The sequence below is a fragment of the Palaemon carinicauda genome, chromosome 22 (genome assembly GCF_036898095.1).
Source record: "Palaemon carinicauda isolate YSFRI2023 chromosome 22, ASM3689809v2, whole genome shotgun sequence".
Taxonomy (NCBI): Eukaryota; Metazoa; Arthropoda; class Malacostraca; order Decapoda; family Palaemonidae; genus Palaemon; species Palaemon carinicauda.
Genome location: NC_090746.1, coordinates 66,008,072 through 66,022,180, shown reverse-complemented (window position 1 = coordinate 66,022,180; position 14,109 = coordinate 66,008,072). Strand labels below are relative to the sequence as shown.

The 14,109-nt window shown below is 37.9% G+C and overlaps 1 long non-coding RNA gene across 4 annotated transcripts in view; it reads left to right on the top strand.

Annotated features, from left to right (window-relative positions):
- Positions 1-14,109, top strand: part of LOC137616498 (uncharacterized) — a 74,408-nt gene that overhangs the window by 29,213 nt on the left and 31,086 nt on the right. The window contains exon 1 of one of the 4 annotated variants that reach the window (XR_011039440.1): positions 11,505-11,643. The exons of the other annotated variants lie outside the window; for them this stretch is intronic. This is a non-coding gene — a long non-coding RNA (uncharacterized lncRNA). Of the gene's footprint in view, positions 1-11,504; positions 11,644-14,109 lie in introns of those variants that run through there. 4 annotated transcript variants of the gene reach the window in all.

The window sequence follows — 14,109 nt, the reverse complement described above, 5'->3', positions numbered from 1 at the left end:
GTCCTCGAAGGCGCGTTTGGCATCCTTCAGTTTCTGAGGCGGGAGGCGGCGGAATTTGGCGTGAGTGGGAGGTCTTGTCGTTGTGATGTGGTGGTAGATACCATGCTTGGACGGGGAACCTGGCGAGTGTCGGAGCTCGGGCTTGAAAACCTCGGGAAACTCTCGTAGGAGGTCGGCGTAGGGGTGCGTTGTTACGGCGGATACGGACATTGTTGCAGGGCCGTGTTCTAGGGCGCGAGACTGGCAGGTTCCCGTGTCGATGAGACGTCTGTTAGCGACATCGACGAGGAGTCCATGGTGGGCGAGGAAATCCGCACCGAGGAGGGGGCGATTGACGTCGGCGATAGCGAAGGGCCAAGAATACGAACGGCCCATGATAGATATCTTGAGGGTCTTGATTCCATAGCACCGTATGGGAGATCCGTTGGCGGCGATGAGTGAGGGAGCGTTTTTGTCGGGACCACGGTCTAGGTCGGACTTCGAAGGAGGGAACGTTGACTGCATTGCGCCGGTGTCCACCATGAGTCTACGGTTGGAAATGGTATCGAGGATACAGAAACCAATCTTGTTATGGTTAACTGCGGCCGCGATGGTGGCAGGTGGATGCTTCTGGCGTCATCTTCTAGGGAAACTGCATGGTGCTCTACATTTCTTGGCGTCACTGCCGAACTGTTGGTGGTAGAAGCACCATGCTGGGTTAGGCCTAGGGTTTGGTCGCGTCGGTTGCGGTGGTTTCTTTCTTGATAGAATGTTGATCTCGTCGTCCTCGAGGGCCCTTGCCGAGGAGTCTATGGAAGAGCAGCTGCTGAAGGAGGAGAACGGAGGCGGTGTTGACGATGATGCTCCGAGGCGAGATGCTTTGGAGGCCTCGTGGAGCTTCTGAGCCTTCGACAGGAGTTCGTTCATCGGGAGCATGTCGGCGTCTGTCAATTGGGCCCGTACGTCCTGTGGTAGGCGTCGAAGAAAGATCTCTCGAGATAAACTAATCTCACGTCGTCGGCCGTTGCTGTCTGTTTCGGGGAGCATGAGCAGGCCGGTTAGCTCGTCCCACGCCTCGACAGGAGAGGTGTCACCCATGGGCTTGCCGGCGAGGTCCAGAACTTTCTGTGCCCTTGCTGAGACGGAGAGGGAGTAGATACCGATGAGTTTCGTTCTCAGGTCGTCGTATGAAACTTGGCCGGCCTGGGCGTCGAGCCATGGGGAAATCTTGTCGAATACTTCTTCAGGTATGGAGGTGAGAACGATGTCAGCCTTGGCGCAGGAGTCGCTGAGTCTAGCGACGCGGAAGAGTACGTCCGCTCTCAGGAACCAGGAAGCGGTGTTGTGTTGAGAAAAGGGCGGCAGTTTGACTTTGGGCGTGGAGGCGAGGCCGTTGGGTGCGATGGGCGTGTTGCTTCCTGCATCGTGGCCAGACGACGAGTCGGCGAAGAGGTGAGAAGTTGATATGTCGGTTAAGCTCATCCTACTGCCTTACGTTCACCGAAGTGTGGGAGAACCAAAGGCAGGTTCGTGCCTAAGGTAACGGAGTATGTAGAAGGTAGCACGGCCGTAATAAGTCCGTTAATGGCAAAGCCAAAACCGCTGATGCTACTTTCAACTCCGGGGTCACCAGTTGTAAGGACAGTGAGACAAGCGTCACCAAGATCAACTGATACTTTATTTGAATGCGCACGGAAATACATTACAAGGTGCGGACGGAAACGTAGGATGACGTTGGCGCCAAGTCAGATTGAAGGGCCCGCCAAAATATATGTGTTTTCTTACACTTACAAATATATGAATTATGGGTTAACAAAAACATGTTATGAAACGATACATATATGAAAATGTAGCTCTGGTAGAGCGGAATATATATACATAGGACACCACAGTGTGGCGAAGAGAGAATTTAAATAAATAAGTAGTTTGTCGATTTTCTGGACGACGAAGGGATCGGTGTCCTTACATGGTATGCTGCCAGGGGGTCAAGTTGAAAGTAAATAATTATGAGAGAGACAAAACTGAGAATCATGTGTCGTTCTTTCAAAGTGGCAGAATAAAACCAAAGTGAAAAAATAAATAGAAAAATCCAAAGTCCAAACACAAGAGCAACTGGCATTCAACAAGGTTTCAAGGCAACATTACACATAAATTATACCATGTATATAATCGATTGTGGGTTAGATGAAACCCAGGAACACATGCTATGAAAAACTTATAGGCATAATCATTCTCTGGATTAGTGATTATTCATGAAAGCCATATGTCATTGTTGTCACAGTATGACTAAGGATTACTCACTATGTGGAGCTTTGGTAGCTCACCTGGAACCACTTGTTGTTGGTCGGTGCTTGAATAAAGGTTGAGCAAATCATCACCATTGACGTTTTCATCTTCTCAAGCGTGGCAGACTAAAATGGAAATGCTTTGACATGTAGAAAATACTGAGTAACTTATGACCACTAAAATATCATCCACTCTACCCTGGACCCCATTTTATGGGTGGGTGACCACTGTATTTTGGAATAATGTTGGTATCTCCCTCAATACTGGTGCAATAATACATGGTTGTCACAGCCATAATTCTGTCCATACTGTTGTTAATGAATGTGAAAGCAGTTGTACCTTTAGATTAGTGTTGCTGTACCTGTGATTGCTTGTTCTATGGATGGAAACTGAACTCAGAAAACAAGATTGACATTAAAGAGCCCTACAAGGACTGGTCCTTAGCAGACAGAGCAACTACATATATACTATGTGTGAAGGTCAAATTATTTTTTGAAGTAGCATCAAAGAAGAAAAACAAGCATCATATATTTTGTTGAAGACTGAGGATAAAATTGGGCAATTATATAACAATTGGGATATGTATGAAAAGGAATGGGAGACTGAGAATGTGTGGGCTAAGTTTGATGGTCACATAACACCTGCATAGAATTTTTGGGTGAAACGGCGGACTTTCCAATGGATGCCAAAACTTATCAATGAATCAAGCGGTGATCTTCTCAGCTGGTTAGCAATGACCAACAGTCTAAAATTTGGTACAAAGCTTGCTGACATACAGAAGTCTCACACTGGGCATGGCGAAGGTTACACGCTAGCAAAGGTAACTAAGGCTTGCCAGATTTATGGCTGCTCTGTGTCACACTAGCAAGCATTCCAGAAAATCCAAAGGGCAACATAAGTCCATGCAGTACGAAATGGTACAAATCACACTATGAATTTTCAAACTGTAGGTGTTATTAACATAAACAAGGTGAAGATTGCACTTCCACAGGATAGAGACCATCAAGGTCCATGAAAGATGTCCTTAACTAGAAGTAGGAGTATCAATGTCATCAACAGCTGATGATTTAGAGGGAAACATGGCAAAGGTCACGGTTGGGGATATGGTAGAGATAGGGAAAACTCTGAGAATCAAAGCAGTCAGGTCCATACAGTAGACGAAAACGAGGCTTCCTGAGGCAAAGAATTCTACCAGGTTTGTTACAATATGATTAAAACTATGAAATTGCCATATTAGCAATATGGGGAGACTGGAATTGGATACAGTTGAGGGAAGGGAACTTGTTATCCTTGTGCCTCCTCTGCCTCTTCCACCACCACATATTCCCGGGAAAAATTGGATTCTGCTGGATACTCGAAACTGTATAAAGTACAGGCAAGGCCTGGTGTACACCTGGACGCTTCCAATGGTGGAACAATAACCTTTGCATGTCAGTACATACAGTTGAGTCGGTAGAAAATGTCTTTCTTCATAGCAGTGTGAAGTCCAACAATCCTTGGATTGACTAACTGAAAAGAAATGGCATTGCTATTGCTTAGGGACAAGGAAGGCCCAAACGTGAACAGCTTAAATCATGAAACAAAACCAAAGATGGAGGTAATGCTGGAGAATCTAAAAATTAGGTTTCCAGCCGGGTTTGACACCATCAAGGACTTCAAATCCAAACATTCCTCCATTCATTCATCCATCTAAACATGAAGTATGCTCTACAGCAGAAGAGACAATGGCGAAGGAGCTAGAAAGGATGTAAAATCTGCATGTCATGATACAGGAGATGGATTCAATGGACTAAGTGTTGAGCATCATATTTGTAGGGAAGGCAAATGGAGGCATGCAAGTATTTGTTGATCCAAGACAATTAAATAGAGCGCTTAAAAGGCCCATTTACAAAGCCCTTACTCTCGAAGGGATCAACCACTAGTTTCGGGGTGCACAGTTTTTCAGCAAGTTAGACGCAAAGAATGGCTACTTGTCTATACATCTGGATTTGGAGAGCTCCAAGATGACCACTTTCAACGCACCCTTTGGGAGATATAGAATTTTGAGGTTATTGCTTGGCATAGTAGTGTCACAAAATGTGTTCTAGCAGATAATGGATGTCATTTTTGAGAAATATCATGTGTGTGTTGGGAACACAGATGATATAGCAGTAACTGGTGCAAATGAAGAGGAGCATGGTCATAATCTGTTAAACCTGATGAGAGTGGCTAAGGAAGATAGACTGGTCTTTATGTTTTTTTACAAATACTTAACTAAAAAGCTGGAAAGTCCTTCCTTGTGATCAATCTACTCTGCAGATGATGTACAGCCAGACGCTAACAGAGCGGCTGTCATTTGGCAGATTCCCTTACCTGAAAACTTCACTGAATTGTAGGAATTTCTTGTCATTGCAATGTATGGGTGCTCTTTTCACCAAGTTTTTCTCACCATACTTCACAAATGTGAGCACTCCTTAAGCAGGACACCATGTTCAATTGGCCAAGAGTATGTCTTAATAAAAGTGAAGACACCACCCTAGAGCACTTCTATGCACAGAAAGAGAGCATCATTCTGATGGGCTGCTCATTAAAAGGGCTAGAAGTAAGGTGCAAAATCAATAATATTGGCAAGCAAGTCGCTCACCACGGCAGGGCCTTGGCATGAAAATATCAAATGCAAAGGGCTGATAGTGGTATACTGGAATGACAAATTTCCACGTACATGCATGATAAGCCATTCACTGTACACTCTGATCACAAGCCTTTCAAGATGACACAATTAGAAAATCTCCATGTTGTTCCACCAAGACTGAAGAGGATCTTATTGAAACTCCAGAACCATGATATACATATCAAGTACCAGCCTGGCAAGATGATGCTACTTACTGATGGATAATTACATTTTCTGGGATCTGCGGCAACAGGCCAGATTGAGCTTGATGTCCAAGTAAACCTGGTCCAGTTAACATGGGATCAGAAACAAGAGGTCCGTGCGGTAACCACCAAAGACCGCGAACGTGGCCCTCTATACAAAGTGATTTTAGTTGGGTATCCCAACAGCCAAAAACAGTCCTTGATGTTGCTGAGACCCTAGTGCTTATAGAGGGATGAATTGTCTCTGGAAGACATCTTTGTCATCAAGGGAAGCCATCAGTTAGTTATTCAATAGTTGATTAAACCTGTAATACTGGAAAGTTTCCATGCAGGGCATCAATGACTGACCTGCATACCAAGACCAATGTGTACTGGAACAATACATAACGAGACATTAGAGACTATGTGGCCTGCTATACCATAAGTCAGAAATACCATAGAAGTTGGAGAAAGGAGCCACTGATATCCAAGGAAGTCCCTCCATGGATTTAGCAAAATTTGGTCTTGGATTTCTTGGATCTTGACGGAAATGGGTACATCCTGGTGGCAGACCTGATCACAAAGTTCCATTTTGTTTGCTTAATGAGAAGCTCCTGCAGCAACAAAGCAATCATCGCATACTTGAACAAGTTATTTGGCACGTTTGGAGTGTCTAAAGTGTTGTATAGGGATGACAGTGCATAGTACATGTTACTAGGGCTGCCGAAACGTGGAATTGACGTCATCGATACGGCTAATCTGCTCCACATCTTGATGAAGTGTGGAATGTGGAATCCGAGTGTTAATAAATTCCACACTTTGTAAAGAGATGATGTATGTCGATTAAATATAATAAAAAGTAATAAATAATTAATATGAGTGTTTTATTATTTATTTTCCCCGTGATATCTATATGAAAATCACAATAATTGTAAAGTCTATGAAAGTGTGGATGCTATGGGACTAGGAGGCTCAGTGGAGTTCAGTGCTTGATGTTGCCGACTCACTGAAAGACTGATTCTTGAATCAGTGATGTGGAGTTGCCTAGTGTGGAGAATCCGGCAGCCCTGCATGTTACATAAATTCCGGACATTCACCGGCAAGTGGATATTGTAGTACATTACTTCCTCTTCTTGGTATGCATAGTCAAACAGGCTCACTGAGCAGTTGATCATTATCTTAAAGAATACAATAAAGAAAGCTCAAGAAAATGGGATGGACACTGAGCTAGCATTGCCACAATTACGCATTATTCTAATACCCGAAAACAGCAGCTATTGATGGGCCAAAAAGCTAAATTGAACATCTCAGTGTGTCTGAATAGCCCACATGTTGACACCGATCAGGCACTAATAAACTGTCATGAGAGTCAAAAGTCAAAAGCTCAAATAGAATTGCTAAACCAGTTACAAAATTTCAGTACTATGTGCAGGTTGGGAAGTCGTGGGCATGAACCATCCAACGGCTGGAGGATACAAGCCAAGATCGTTGAGAAAAGCCAAGAGCCACTTTCATACATAGCAAAGATGCTAAACTGAAGTTACCTTGTTTCAATCGGTGTCCCATCATGGGTTGTCTGTCTGGACGACTACCTGATGCTGTACGGGAGAAGTTGCCGTTCGAGGACGCGTGTATCTCCAACAAAATCAATGTTGGACCAGCTAAGATCCAACATAAATCGTCACATGGTATCCGACCACTAGTAATAAGTTATTGCCCAGGTTTTAGTAGGTTTGGACGACAGCTATGTAAGGCCGAATGTCGTGAACTGTAACTCAAGTGACAGTGTATGTATGAGTGGGACTAGTCATGTGACTGGGTGTAGGTGGATCGCTTACCCATCGGTCAATTCTTCTGCATAATCATAGCGGTGTTCTCATTAAACTAAGTGAAAACCGAGATTCAAGCTGACATTAAGTTCCAATCTAATGATCTGTGGAGATGTATGTTCATGTGTATTTTTTTATTGCCATTGGTATCCAAGTATTATTATTATTATTATTATTATTATTATTATTATTATTATTATTATTATTATTATTATTATTACTTGCTAAGCTACGACCCTAGTTAGGAAAGCAGGATGTTATAAGCCCAGGGGCCCCAACAGGGAAAATAGCTGAGTGAGGAAAGGAAACACGGAAAAATAAAATAATTCAAGAAGAGTAAGAACATATAAATAAATATTTCCGACATAAACTATAAAAACTTTAACAAAACAAGAGGAAGAGAATTTAGATATAATAGTGTGCCCGAGTGTACCCTCGATCAAGAGAACTCTTACCCAAAACAGTGGAACACCATGGTACAGAGACTATGGCGCTACCCAAGACTAGAGAACAATGGTTTGATTTTGGAGTGTCCTTCTCCTAGAAGAGCTGCTTACCATAGCTAAAGAGTCTCTTCTACCCATACCAAGAGGAAAGTAGCCACTAAACAATTACAGTTCAGTAATTAACCCCTTGACAGAAGAATTATTTGGTAATCTCAGTGTTGTCAGGTGTATGAGGACAGAGGAGAATATGTAAAGAATAGGCCAGACTAATCGGTGTATGTGTAGGCAAAGGGAAAATGAACCGTACCCAGAGAGAAGGGTACAATGTAGTACTGTCTGGTTAGTCAAAGGACCCTATAAATCTTTAGTGGTAGTATAAGATATAGAAATCACAAAAGCCATGGCATATTGTTCTATTATTTGCTCTTTAGTCAAGAAAATATATGCTAATTACCTACCAGCATAGAAATATTTTTTTTCCTTTTAAACCTACTACTTATACATCACGTTTTCTTACCTCCATGCATAACATAATTAGGCTACCATTATTATTTTGGATTTTATCAGTGGTTTTCCAGTAATATTATAGAATCTGCTGATATAGTTTATCATTTTTATTACACATGAAGAGGATTATCTGGTCTATTCTAATTCGGAGATTTCTTTGCGAAAATTAGGACTAATGTACTAAGTGCTTTTTTTTATAATAGGTCTATTTTGAAGAGTTGATATGTTCTGCTGAAGTTTTTCTTATAATAGATCTCCACAATTTATTTTTGTACTAACTATTGGCCTTTAGGCCTCTAACATTTGAAGTTTTAATTCCCTTTTTTTTTTCTTTTTTTTTTGGTGGGTGGGGTGGGGTTTATTGCTTCATTTTACACTATTTTCGTATTCTGTTGTGTAATCAATAATTCTTAAACCTTTTTATGCAACTCTTTAATGTTCTTCATAATTTTCCCTGGATTTATCCCAGCGTTTTATAATTAAGTGAAACTGTTTCAGGCATTTTTACTAATCGATGGTAACTTTAGATCACGGATATTTTTTTTTTCCCTGTAATATTATCTAAAAGCAAACTGATGTTCTTGTAAGACATATTACTTTTCAAAATGCTAAACGGGCTGCTGGTGCATACAGATACAGCACCATAAACAATTTAAGTTGCCCATATCTTTTTTTTTTTTTTTTTTTTTTGTCTTCTCATTGGCTACATCATCCTCAATTTTGATTCTTGGTTTTGTCAGTGTTTACTATTTTCGCAAAAAAATTTGCTCGCTGGATTATCGCCGAATGCCTGTGATATCCCAGTGAGCTTTTATTACACTAGTAAGTACAATAACCAATAGATGGTGCTGATCAATAATTGATTTTGTGCTCAGCTTTTATTCATTTGCACCAGACCAGTGATATTTGTTCCTAACAGTGGATATGAAGACACCAGCAATTCTCTACTGAAACAGCGTTGGTATCTATCACATTCCCAATGGATAGGAGGAGGTAAGGCTCTAGTTTGAATTTATATATACATATTGCTTCCTCAATAGGTGCAGGTTATCTTAGCCTTAGACCATGCATTCATAAAGTCTGGCCCTAGGTCGAAGTCTAGTTTACAAGAAATGATTAATCTTACAGATGGAGACATGGTCTAGCAAACATGACATTCATAAATCTTGCTTAATAGCTTCAAATTAGGAGCAACTATTTTGAACCTAGGCCAGTCTTTTGCATAGGTTAGGCCACTTAGGATTAGGTTATCACGTTCAAAACATTGGGTTAGGGTACATAATTATCTCTGTTCCAGTTATACCTTGCATATTTGAGCTTTCATTGTTTAAAGATTGCCATGCAGAATTATCATATAGAACTTTTTTTAATTTTTACCTTAAATTTAGGTACCTGGTTATGATCTTTCATCTCTGTTCAAGTAGCCTATTGTAAAAAACCCCTTTTTCGCACTCTGCTAGATAGGCGTTCAAGCCCAGCTCAAGCCCAATAGTTTCCAGTAGTGTTTACAACTTAACCATCCTTGTGAGCTGGAGATGGGGTTTAGTTTGGGGAGTCATCAGCAGCTATTGCCTGGCTCTCCCTGGTCCTAGCATCCATGGAGATGGGTCTTTGATATGTGTATGGGTTTGGTCTCTAGGAATTGTCTTGTCCTTTACCTTTGCCACTCATGATTGACCTTTAAATCTTAATAGTCGTACAGATAAAGTATATTACCTAAAGTAGGAACATACCTGGAACACACCATACATATTTTCAAAAATGACTTTGAAACTGTGATGGATCGCTGTTTATTATTATTATTATTATTATTATTATTATTATTATTATTATTATTATTATTATTATTAGTAGTAGTAGTAGTAGTAGTAGTAGTAGTAGTAGTAGTAGTACTACTACTACTACTACTACTTGGTAAGCTACAATCCTCGTTGGAGACCAGGGGGAACAGGGAAAATACCCCAGTGAGGAAAGGAAACAATGAAAAATTAAATATTTTAAGAACAGAACCAATATTAAAATGGATATTAGAATTAATAGAAGTGAAAAAGAATTATAACCCTATCTATTAAATTGCCACTTTAAAGGGATTAACTATCAATCAGATGAAAATAAATATATGATATAATAAACAGGCCTCAGTTGGTACAGTATCTACTGCACATCAAGTACAATATAAATGCAATGGTTTCCAAGAAATAACTAACTTGATTTTGACTTTATAAGATTCCTTTGTTTACAAATAAGAAAGACTAGAGTTGACCAACCACATTGCATTGCATTATTATTAGTGAAAATCTCAATATTATCTTAAAATGTGTTTTAGTAATAAACACCAATTTGGTTAATAATTCGGTCTTCATTTATTGTCGCATAACAAAATCATCAGTAGACACCACCTGCTGGATTACCTGTTTAATGTCGTTTTACTTATATCTCGATAAAGCATCCATTATTTTAGCCCACCAGATTAACACTACTATAATTTAGATATCAGATATAATTTAGTATTTAGTCTTGCACCATTAGAACAGGCAATTTGCGAGATAAAATTAACCCTGCATTAAGAAAATATGGTAAAACCACAATCGTGTTTCACGTAGAAATGTGACGTTTATCCAATAATATAAAGATACTAAGGCAGTAATGATACTTGTTAATTAATTAATAATATAAATGCATATATAATCTAAGAGAACGTTTAAATGACATCATGTGGGCAAGGGTCGTCAAACAGCAACGCAAAAATCGAGGAAACATTTACATAATGGGAAATTACTATCCCATCTTTGGCTGCACACAGTATGACGTCATAAGATCGTTGCCATAGATTACATTGTCATTTTGAATGTTAATACATTTTTGTCATCTTTTTTTCTACTTTAGGGATAAAATAAAAGGATTTTATATCAATTTTATTACTTGACGAAGAATATAGGTTGAAAAGAATAAGATTTTAAATATTCAAACTTGATTGAAATGGCATTTGCGTCACTATTTGTATGAATGAAAACAACCAATAAAATATCTATATTCATACTCACTCCATTTTATCTGATAAATTTTTAATTTGTTAAAAAAGACTTTTTATTGAGATTATTTCTTATTAAAATAAACTCTAAGGGTATAATTGTGAAATTGACCAAATAAAACATAAGTTTTACATGCAGTGATTGGATTAGTACTGGCAACACTGTAAAATGTATGATGTTGTTCAGATGAAAATACTAAGTGGCAGCTGTTATGTACAACGTACGTAATGGTAGGAATAAAGCAAAATTTTGTTTTATCCTTTCATCCGTATCCAAAAATATCTAGGAACTTTTGTAAAAACTTCCATTAGCCATACACATAAGAGGGAAATTGTGATATTAGATTAGAAATAGGGGTAAAGAATGGTATTATAGTGACTAATGGCAACAATTCCTCACCCAATCATAGCTAAGGATGTTGTAGCCAATAGAAGCATAGATATAACCAGACTATATATTGTAGGAAGAAAGAAGGTAAAAATTCGAACGTTAATATACTAGTTGCCAACTCCAAAAAGGACACAATAGTTTGACCGCTCAGTGTTCAGATGGCGTTGCAGGTATATTGCATGGCGTCGGTCTTTTATATTCAGAATTTGACAGTTGATAACTTGATACAAACGAAATTATGGCGCCAACAGTAAATAAGTCGCACAAGTGTGTTGTTTGCAATAAACGAAAAGAAACCAATCGTCATACGGTGTTTCGCAGGTTCCATAAGGATAAAGAAAGGTGAGTACTAGCAGTATAATACATGAAATATATGCAACTCATTAGTAAGCCCCACTGATATATATTGGGTAAAGATTAGCGCAAGGCATCCGCAGTACATTTTTTTTTTGTCAAAGCTATTAAAATAATATATTTCTAAGGAGCTGACATATTTGGCATTAGGAACATGTTTAGTGGTAAGTATTATTTTTAACTTTGACTTAACTTATAAGTGCATGAATATTTCAGCAAGTTTGTACACCTGAGTAGCATTACAGGAGTATACTGGTTCAACATGTTATTTTGTTAGTGTTCCTTTTCTTCTTTTATTTTTTTTTCTATTTCCTAAATAAAGACTACCATTTTACAGTATTTGTAAACTGTGTTTGTATGTATTTGTATTTTTATGTGCATTGCATGTGTGTTTACTGTCTGTACTTTCTGTGTTTGCATAATTGCTTTGTCTTATGTTTGCACTATGTATTTAATTCTTGAAGATAAAAATATTTTAGTATTGTGTTTTCACATATTTATAATTATATTAGAGTTTATTTGCATGTAATTCATGATGCAATTTTGGTTTACTTGTATGTTATTATTATTATTCTTTTTTTTGGTTTACAGTTTTTATTTGTGCAATATTATTTAATGAGTTATTTTTTTTCTTATTAATGCATAATTCATTAAAGTTCATGTCATGTGATTTATCTTGCATTATCTTGCATGGGATTTATCTTGGTTTGCAGGCTACCTTATTTCTATTGCCAACTCCCTTTTGATTATTTTTATGTGTGATACAATTTAGTGAGTTATTGTGTTCGTTTTGTTTGTATATTGATACATTTATCAGTTTATATTGCTAAAGAGTATTACTGCGTACATCATGTATTTCCGTTTCAATAAAAAAATTACAATTGTGTTTCATATACACCTAATATCTCCATTCTAAAGTGGCCTACAAACTGTAATTAAATATATGACTACACATATGCAGTTGTGGCTAAGTTTAACAAATCAGATATACAGTGAACCCTCGTTTATCGCGGTAGATAGGTTCCAGTCGCGGCCGCGATAGGTGAAAATCCGCGAAGTAGTGACACCATATTTACCTATTTATTCAACATGTATATTCAGACTTTTAAAACCTTCCCTTGTACGTAGTACTGTTAACAAACTACCCTTTAATGTACAGAACACTTAATGCATGTACTACAGTACCCTAAACTAAAACAGGCACAAATATTAAAGGTGATTTTATATCATGCATTTCCTAAACCCGCTAAAAAGCACAATAAAAAATGGCAACCAATGTTTTGTTTACATTTATCTCTGATCATAATGAAGAAACAAACTGGAGGTAGAGCTTTGCTTATTACCCAGACATATTTCCCATACTTTTCCCTTAGAACTACATCACATCTTCCTACTTTAGATATATATATATATATATATATATATGTATATATATATATATATATGTGTGTGTGTGTATATATATATATTTATATGTATACACATATACATACCTACATATATACATAAATACATGCATACATATATATATATATATTACTGTATATATATGGGTTATGGAAAAAATCCGCGAAGTGGTGAATCCGCGATGGTCGAACCGCGAAGTAGCGAGGGTTCACTGTACAGTATGTTTTACTTTATTCGAACGTGATATTGTATAGAACATTTAAAGATGGTTGTAATATACAGTACTTAAATTTGCAAGAAAATTAACTAAATTATAAGAGACATAGCTATTAGGTTTTTGAAAAATTAGACTGAGAAACATATGTATTCTTAATTTATATATGTACCTATTTGTAAAATTGCAATTCAGTCCTCTAAAGTTTAAGAATGTCATATATATAAGAATAAGATATACTGACGTAGTAATGCAAACTATGAACAAATATGTCGCAAATTTACAATCGAATTCCATCCCATATTCCCGTAAGCATTTCCGCTCTGAATGTTTAACCGTTCGCTCAATAGATGGAGCCATTCGTTTCGCATGGGAGTATCTGGCATCCTTTATTCGCACACTTGTTTGAGTGATATTACGCTCAGTCATCATATCTTCCTTCAGTATATAGTCTTCGGATATAGCCATATAACACATCAAATCACTTAAGGCAATTTATTCAAACGCTCTAGCCAATATCTGTTTTTTTTATTCCTTACAAAAATTTTTATAGTAACCTTAATCGTTTTTATCAGCTAATTTCAGAAAATATGTTTCCAGACAAATATCCCTTTCCATGATCTTTAATTTCGATATGTATGAATTAGATGATAAATTCTCTTAATTATATATATATATATATATATATGTATGTGTAATATATATATATATATATAACTTTAAACTGTAATTGAACAGTTTAACATGTTTCTTTAAAAAGGCCCATTTAAGAAACAAAGCTAAGGAAATGGAGATAAGTCACTGTATTTCAACCAATACACATTGATCCTCTT